Genomic DNA, 10,073 nt, shown 5'->3' on the forward strand with positions numbered 1-10,073 from the left:
CTTAAAACAGTAGGGGGCAGCAGTGAGCCACGGGTGGTGACGGTTTCCACTTCCTACCTTTGTTGCCTCTGTTTTCTCTCTCTCTATTCTCATAAACAGGATTGTGGTCTGCCCTCCAGACATCTGCTCAGTTGTAAAGGGGATGAATAAATAAAAAACAAAGGCCTATGAATGATGCACCGGAATTTATGTTCCATGGCAACATATATTCTGTTTCAATATTATAATCCTTATTGGTACATTTATGGTTTGTGTCAGCGTTTATGTTTAAGTGCATGTGTTTGTCTGCCATGTGTTTGTAAAATAAAAAGAGAGAAAGTACAGGGGAAAAAGAAGGCTCCGGAGAGGATAGGAAAAAACGGGATGAGGAGAAGTAAGGGAAGAAAGTATAGAGTGACAGCCAGTCACTGTACAATACAGAGAACAGATCATTAATTAATGCTGCCGAGAGTGTGAAGGGAATCGATTCGCCCCCTGAGCACGACACGCACTAACACCCCCATCTAACTGGCATGCAGGAGGAAGGGGGGTAGGAGGTGGGGGGGATCCACTCTCCCCTTGTCAGTTCACCTCCATTTTAATCGCCTCTAATTATTTCCAGTGCCATGCGGTAAATATCCAACAGGAAGAATGAAATACACATTGCCCCTGTTTCTTTTCATTAGGACCCTTTCTGTCTTTTATGTACCCCCAACCCCCTTTTTTTGTTGTTGTTGTTTTTTTTTGCTTCTTGGCCGATTTGCTCCCTCCCTCAGAGACTGCCGAATGGCTTGATTAAAGAAGTTGTTTCATAAGCAGCCCCTTTTTGTTGTGCCTCTGTTTTTGTGTGTTCACTGAGCCTATGTTATCTGTACACATGGAGGAGTGTGCGCTCCTGTCAGGGGGTGACAGCTGGCTCTCTCTGCCCCCTGTCACAGAGAGGCTGTGACTGCTGGAGTGTGACCAGCCTCTCGCCCGCCTGCCCGCCTCCTCCCCCCTCACATCCTCCCCACCCCTCCCTCCATCCCTCCCTCCCACCGCCTGGCCTGCCCTTCTCCTTTGCTTGTGGCCCTCTCTCTCTTAGATCTAGACTGCATATGGGTTTGGTCAGCCATGGAAACCTGCGCAGCCCAATTAGAAGCAGCCGCCAGCTGGGCTTCCCCTACCATTCTTCCATCCCGCCCCTCTAGCCCCAACCCGTGTTCCTCTTTTCCCTCTCCAGTGGCTTCACGCTCCAGTATACCACAATCAGACCCTCTCACGCCCACAATCATGCCACGCTGATGGGCATGCTGTCTCTGGTGTATGGTATGGAGGCAACGATTTGTGACACGTCTCCCCCTGTGGACACCACACATGCACATGGACATTATTGTATTTGCACATACCATGACAGACATCGCTTCATACATGCAAACAGACAGCAAAACACACTCTCTATGCATGCTGAGGCGAAAGCTCCACAATCTCCTCCTCCAGATGCTTTATTTTTTTTGTGTGTCCAGCCTCGCCAGCTGGTTTGGACTAAATGGCTAGAGGTAATAAACCAATGTGTTATTGAGTTCATATCTCAATGGCTGGGCTGTAGCGAGAATGGCTCCTCCAGCCCTCACCCCGCAAAACACATTCTGGCTTTACAGACAGGGTAGCATGAGATATCCAGTGTCATTCAAAATGTATGGGGACTTCAGGGCTCACTGGTCATTGAGGAAAAGGAGCATTTTTGTCTTTCTTTTCCTTTTTTCCCACTGTAGATTTCCTGTTTAAATCGTGCTGCTTTCTCCTAGTCTATCATTTTTTTCCACAGTAACATTCCTCATCACTCATGGCAATTATGATATGAACAATCCTTTCAGTAAATACTGACAGCTCAAACTAATTCCTCTGGTTCAAGAGATTCTTGTGAGCAAGTGAGGTCAGTCATTTGCTGTTATTGGACCACAGCAATTATGATTTGATTTTTTTTCTCTCTCTAATGGCTTTCAGTTCATTTAGACTGCCTAACCTGCAGTTCACACACTATCAGAGAAATACAGTTTATATAAAGCTGCCCCAGAATCACTCATGAGTTTTACTGTCTTCTTGTCATAATGCACTTATCTACTGACAAAAAATGTCAAAACTTCATAACATGAGTTTTTCTCATTGTTAACATTGCAATGAAATTGCATGGTTGAAATGATGGCATGCACTCACAACCATATGTGAATTTCTCTCTCTCTTTTCTCTTTTCTCCTTTCTCTTTTTCTGTTCCAGCATATTTAAGGTATCACTCATGTTTCATTGACAAAAGGGTTGCCCAGAGGCAGTTTGATTTGCCATAGTAATACCGTGGATGCTGCATGATTTAGGTTTGGTAAAAGTTGCTGTTCAGCATTGTTTCACTGTTCTGCTGTCTCCCCTGCTGTCTGTGCTCATATTCTTCTTTCTGGTCATCAATCAGTGATGTGGGTCTGATTGCGCACGGAGTGGCTGGATCCCATTTTGAGGCATGACAGGGGCCTATTTTGTGCTGATGGCAGTGATGGCTGCATGTCGCAGCTCACAACAGGATGCTCTCCACCCTGTCTCCTGAGGATTGGGGGCTTTTGTCCTGCTTTGTAGATGGTCTCTGACATGGCTTGTTTTAGGCACAGGCAAAGAGAGTAATTGATTTCTCTCTCCTCTCTGATTCAGTTTTTGGCTCTCAGTCGCCGGCTGCATCTCTCCTCAGGGAAACAGATGAATAAAAAGACAGAGCGTGAAGTTTATAGCCAACAGTCACAGGGCTGACAGATGGTCAAAGCCCACGTTATCAGGGCTTGATAGAAGTCCGGAATGTGGTGGTTAGCTTCTGAATTGGCTTCTGAGAGGATCGGTCATATATATTAGAGCAGTATTGAGCCGTGAAGAGCTAGAGAGATGGGAGATATTGAGGCGCATAGACTTTGACGGTGAGAAGGACCTAAGCTCAGATCTGACAGGCTACATTAATAGATTGGTGAACTGATAAATGCACAATGGAATGGTGTGATGAATAAACTGATTCAGCCCCAGAAATTGAATTTTTATTCCTTTTGCTATAGCTAGTGGGAAAAGTTGTTGGAATGTTCAGTGATGTGTTTGAGATTCATCCAGCTGGAAATTTCATAGAATTGAATGTACTCCTCATTTTTTCACAATCTTAATTGAGATCACTAGCCAGAGAAATAAGAAAGTTAACTTCTGAAGTCGGTGTGAATAAACGGTATTTTTAATCACCATATCGCATTGTTATGACCTAAACAGAAGAGAACTAGTGCATCTTTTTTTTTCTGCGTCCAATAATATATATCTACATGAAAAAAATCAACAGAGCATTCATCATAATTGTGACCTTGTGTCTTTCTGTCAGCGGGACTGACTTAATCAATTGCAGGAGTTGTCAGTGGTGACAGGAGGCTTTTAGCCTGGAGACAAGAGAGACGTGTGGCATGGACTGTCTGCAGACGCTCTAGCCCCTCTCCATTAATGTCACTGTCTGTTCCAATCCACGCAGCTCGACTCAGAAATGCTCCAAAACTTTGTTAGCCAAGTTTTTTTTTTTTTTTTTATCTCTTTGCTCTTTTTTTCTACATGAAGGAATAAATGAGCCAATTAGCAGTGAATGAGAAAATCTCCCCCTGTGCAGTATGAGGTGTTTTCTGAGTTGCATCTTGTGGGAGAGCTGTGGCATTCTGTGACAGAAAAGCCTAAAAAGTGGTGTTTGGTGTAATTATAATCATCTCTATCAGTTCCCTTGGATCGTTAGCACACCTCTAGGCTCCAGCAATTTGACAATGATGCTAAATGAATCATACATTTATTAATGAAGCTCCCTACAGTTATGCACCTTCGAAATGAATCAACAACATTATACACTATGGACAGTTTTCCGATTGACTGTAAGACAATGAGTGAACATGTTCTGGCTTTTACTGCAATGTGATGGACACAGTTTTCAGCTCAGTAACCAATGGCAATAGGAAGCGAGAGTACAGCGAGAGAAAAGCAACTTAACTGGTGAGAGCTCAAAGATGGAGAGCGACACCGACAAAGCCTCTCAGATTTTGTCCCTTTACTCTTCATTCTACCCTTCGCTGCCTTCCCAAAAGTGTGTCTAACTCTATGCCACGCACAGTGCATTGCTGAATGATTGTTGGAGAAATAGCAAATTTAAATTGCATGCTGTGTTGAAGTCATTTTGATACCCACCTTGATGCCGATTTTGTTATGGAAATTCATGATGCATTAACATAACCAGCAGGAGTTGGGAATAGAAAATAATGAATCCTGGTGGGAAGAAGCAGTGCTCTCAGCCCTTATCTGTGAATTAATAAATGCACACAGTATATACTTAAAGGTCACGCCATCACACGTCACAACCACATTTCAACATGTGCTTACCACGCTAGCGGACCATTCCTCATTGTTAACTGAAGGCTGTCTTTAATGAGAAATGAATCCAGTAGCACTCATGAAGAACAGCAGGATGGTGTTTTGCAGGCAGGGAATATAGAGAAGACCATGTCAACTTAATGACTCAGTGGTCTGATATTCTTATTCTGCCCTTCACCACCATTATTTTAACTAACAAGACCAATGGCCTGCAGTCACTGTTAACAAACGGTTGGATTTGTAATTTCACTGTAGCACACATGAAATATTTGTAGTCCACTTTCACATTAGTCCTTGCTTTATGTATGCCATAAATTTCCATTTTATTTTATTCTAAACTACAAAATTCTTTTGTCATGACTTTGTCTTGCCCACTTTTTTTTTATCCTGAGGACAGAGAGTGGGCTAAATCAGCCTTTCTGGTCGGGATGGTCCATTCACTTTAAATGTTCAATGGCTCAACTCCATTCACCTTACTCTGAATGCATGCAGGAGCTCGCTTGCTCAAGCCTGTTGCTACGGCAACAGTCCTTGGATATATTTGAGGACCCCCAAGGCCCTGTCAGTGCTGACAGGCAAAGGGAGAAATCCAAAAGCAATCAAGCTTATCTGTCTCCTCACTACGACATGATCTAAAAGTCATAAAACTATTTTGGAAAATAATCACTTCAGTGTAATTCTTTGCAGTATTGTCATCAACCAGCAACATCAGCAAAACCTACTAGAGGATTTTATCTTACACACAGGAGTCTCTGTTAGAGCACAAGTGTTACTTTTAGTTGGTGGCAACTTTCTTGGCAGTGGTGATGGGTGGCAGTGGCCAAGAAGTTGCCTAGTTAATTGCTCTAATCACATCAAAAGATCTTGCTGCCAGAAAACACTCGAGTAGATTTTTAAGACAGTGCCTCATGTTCAGTTGAGTTTGCTCGGTTTCTGTATTGACCAAAACATTGCCATGTGTAGCGCTTGCCTTATGATCCACTGGGGCTGCCTAGTTAGTGCCAATAAATTCTAGGTGTTTGCAGCTTGCCTGTAAGCTATAATCAAAACAAAAACAGAAAATGGTGAGGCTACCACCTGCATAATATCAACCCACGTTCACCCATGGGTCAGACTGCGGAGGCTGCTTTCAATCTTTAGGACAAATGCTTTCAACAGGAGATAGATAGCTGCTGTGTGTCATTGTTTTTTTTAGAATGCAATTCACAATAGGCTGATGCAATGTAAAAAATGAAAAAAGAACAGCATGATATTTCTTCTAATACCACATGTCTTCACATTTGATTGAAAACACAAAAGACTGAATTTCTTGGCCAATTCCAAGAGGCATTATGGAGGTGTGGCAAATCTGTGATAGATTAAACCTTATTTTCAATTTGTGGCAAATGTTTAACATTCTGTGAATATAGGATTGCCAAGTCGGTGGTTTAAACCCCCCTGCGGTCGTGATTGGAGGTGCTTTTGATGTTGAAAACAAGGACAATGAAATGTGAATGTGTAGCAACACGTAGCTGACCACATGTTTCAACACATCATCACACAAACATGGCCGCAAATTGCTAGTGTTGTATGTGTGGATTTCTCTTCACACTATACTTTCCTTTGTTTTAGTGTTCTGTCAGCACATAAACTCACACATGCAAACAACTGCACAGATGGCCAAAATCAGTGAGACTGTGAGAAAGCGGAGTGCGTGCGAAACAGCCATACTGTATTTCTGCAGAAAATGAACCATAATAGTGAAATAAGGATATAAGTGGCATCCTGCTGGTTGATCTCTTTCAGGTCGGGGGTCGGGGCATCGGGTCACTTCTGCAAGTCTTACATCCAGCACAAGAGATTTGGTATTCCTAATGAAATACAGTGTTGAACTGTCATTGAAATAATGTAATTATAACAGTAATGTAGTTGGCCAAGGCCTGCATTTATGCTATATACTTATCCTTCATTTCCCATGGTAGGTTTACCTCTCAGTCAGGTTCCAGTATTATGACTTGAGAGCAAAAAGGAAAACTTAATTAGACCCATAAGGTTTTTCCTCATTTGCATCATTGATAATCAGGCATGAATGTGTCAGGAACAGAGGGGCTAATATAAGTTGGGTAGGTTTATTAACTTAGCAGGAATTCAGAGTAAAATGATTGCAAAAGTCACTGAAAATGAAAAGTGATTAGGTGAATGGTAATACACATCTCTGCTTTTAAAGATGTCACTATAATCTGACATTTTGGTCTGAATTCAGGTTAATTAAGGACACATTAGACATTGCATCACAGCTTGACTTTTGTGAAGGTGGTGACACTCTGCTAAGAGGAGCAAGAGCTGTGCATTCTGCAGACAACATTTTAAAGAATCAGGTGTCCCCTATTTTGAGAGACAAGACAGCAGATGTTGGTCTCCCTTCCTGAAGTAGTAAAGGAGGAATCGGCTCTCGGCCAGTGACTCAGCGAGGCCAGCTGAACAGAATTATCTTGGTGTCTGCCGTTTCCCTTTTTTCTTTTTTTTTTTTTTTTGACAAATGTGTTTTTTGTCCCTGTACATAAAATAGCTAATTAGCCAAGAGCCATACTATACTTGATCATTAATTTGTGTGAATTAGCTTTAGGCCAGTAGTTCTCAACCCTGGTCCTCCAGCCCTGCAGTACTGCTAGTTTTCCACTCCAAAAGCTAGTTAATTACATTGACCTGGCACCCCAGGTGTGAATCAATTCCTGATTAGATTGCTGGAATGAAAACTGGCAGGGATCTGGGTCCTGAGGCCCAAAACTGAAACTCCATAGCCCTTTGGATGGTGCATGCACAACAGCCTCAAACATGGCTTCCTATGCTTTTATCCGGGAGTTGTTTATCAATCATGTGCCAGGGAGGGTCCACAGTACGCAGTTTTTCACTTTAGCCAGAGACTATACATGGTGATCTTCAGATCTGGTGATTACATGCCTTCATCCACAGGTGGGGGGGAGCTGTTAAGTGAAATCACCTGCTGTAGTTTTTGGCAGGAATGATTCCCCACCCCTTGTTTAATCCACAGGTTTCTACAGTGTGGTAACAGTAAAATCAATGAATATATACGAACCATTAAACTGTTAAAAGCAAAGGTTTATTTCCAACACAGGTATCGCTACTTTGCATCTCACAGCTGAAGACGCATGAGAATGGATGCACTGAATATCTGATTTGCTCTAGGTTCCTCGCTGTTTCGTTGGTCATGTTGCACTGTGCCTCTTCATCAGTAGGGCTATCTTCATGTTTTTGATCTTTGAATGCACTGCTGTTTCACTCCAAAGAAACACAGCAAGCCAGGACCCGGGTGACCCTCTGCTTTAAAGAGCCAGAGCACATTTGCGTGGTCACGTTGCTCGCGGAGCTGCATCTGAAGTTTTACATGAGTAAGAAGGCTAATGCATTCATTAATGCCCACTTAAATTGCTGAGCATTTTAGAACTTTTGCTTTTTTATTTTCTTTCATTAGGCCGTCCACGTTTTTTGTCTGTTTTTTTTTTTTTAATGATTGAAAAACAACAAGGAAGAATTTTAATGACTTCCGAAGAGAAGTCGCTAATAAGAAGAGAAACACACTTCAGTCCTCTCTCAATTGGGCTCAGTTTGTTAGTGTTCCTTAAAAGAGCAGTCATCATTTAAATCCCTTGTTTCAATTTATTTCACCCAAAAAGCCATATTGAAACAAAGTCATTACTGTGCATTTAGATGTTGTTCAAATGGAAGTTTGCATTTGCCAAGTTAAAAGCTTTGACCTATTGTATAATGAGGACAATTCTAATGATGCCAATTTAACTGAGGTTTATCTACAGATACCTGTGATGGGCCTCCAATTAAACAGACTAAAGGGCCTTCTGTTGGTGCTGGCTGATGCTTGCCACTTTTGACTGTTATACTTTGTGAATTCAACCAAAAAAGGTAGATAATAAGTTTTCTGGTACTACCAAAACCACAGACCACTTTCAGAACCCCATGAATTAGATAGATAATATTTCAAATTGGACAAAGTAATATTCTTATTGTCCTATTTTGAAAACTGCAGCAACAAGACTTAAGTTGAACTTTCTGGATGCTGTACCTGTGACTTATCACCGAGTTGTTCTTAGCCGAGACGGCTGATTAGGAGAAATCAGCGGAGAACACTCCAAATGATTTCTTGTCTCCTTGACCCCAATCTGCTGCTCAATATTTAAAAGTTGAAAATGCTAGTAATCAGCGAGGCCTCTGACGTGGAAATAGATCACTTCAAATGTCAGAGATGCTCTCCTGTCTCAGCCACTGCAATAGCCTTATCTGCATTATAAGTAGTGGTTAAAATTGGAAATGAGGAGAAAATTGAGTGGCACAATAACACCTGACTGAACACGCTATCAAGTTGATAATTAAAGCAACAACAGAGACAGAGACAAAATTTGCTAATTTAATCTTCTTTCTCTTCTCTCCTTTGTCATGAGGGGCCATCAGCATGAGATAAATCGGCTGTTTTCGCAAGGACAACAAATGTATCCTGAGTAAATGTCTTGTGCCGCTTGTGTTTTATCTGCATGCTCTCACTTGTTCAAAGCAAACTTGTAATGCTGCAAGTCAATTTCCTTTCAACATTTCAATGGCTTTCCCTGCCTTTGAAGACAGGCATCCATAATGAATGGCGTCAATTTTCATCCCAATTAGGGTGTTTATCTCAGCTTAGTTCACCTATAGTGTTGGCTTTGCCTCTTGTGGGAGCGATGAATTTTCATGAAGGACAAACACTGTATTTCAGTTAAAAACAGCTTATCCAGCGCTGGGATTTAAAGCTTTGGAGCCGGAATTAATATCTCCAATTTGTTTGTGTTGTCTTAACAGGCGATGGGTGGCACTGGGTCACCATCGAGTGGTGGGAGGGAGAAGGAGCTGGGTGGAGTTAGCAACAGGAGAATAGAGGAAAAGCTGGCAGAGAGAGAGAGAGAAAGAGAGCGAGAACGGTAATTCATGTTTATACAAGTGGAGGCCCAGGGGTTTCATCTGGAAAATGGATTGAACAGCACACATCGTATCAACATGGGGGGATGGAGGGTGGTCAGAGCTGTCATAAGAGGTATACAGATAGCAGCTGAAAACATGCGCACGGCACAGCTACTACGCCAGTCAATCAAACGGCTCTCAAGTGATACATAGAAAAACTCCATTATTGGGTGTTAAAGGTTTATTTAATGTGTGGATGTAGATAGAGTGGGGATGAGATATAATGTGCAATGCTGTGGTGCACAGAGGGATGCAAGTGAGCAATTTCAACTGTACACCTGCTAAATCAGTCAGAAAATTCAACTTGGATGCCAGGCTGGTTTTGTAAAAGAGTGGGCGGGGTGGTGCTGGTTGTTATTCTAGCAGTGAGGTGTTTTGTATGCCAAGGAGCCCATGCGTAGCAGCGAGCCCGTTGGATGAGTCGGCTTCCCCTGACACTACCTACTGCTCAAGTTCAGGGAACACTCGGCTTTGACACGCAACATTTAAATTAAGTCATTAAAATTTAAACCATCACAGTTCCAGGGACAATCATCGCTGACATCAGCCCGGCATGTGATAAGTTAATGGAACACAAACACGGTGGCTGTTAAAGTGATGTGAAACTTGTTTTTGATCAGCTTTTCACGGCAACAGATGAGGAACTTGTTGTTTATGCCTCCCGCTATTACGGCGTCCAGTAACAACGGCTGAAC

This window comes from Myripristis murdjan, chromosome 15 (genome assembly GCF_902150065.1).
Source record: "Myripristis murdjan chromosome 15, fMyrMur1.1, whole genome shotgun sequence".
Classification (NCBI taxonomy): Eukaryota; Metazoa; Chordata; class Actinopteri; order Holocentriformes; family Holocentridae; genus Myripristis; species Myripristis murdjan.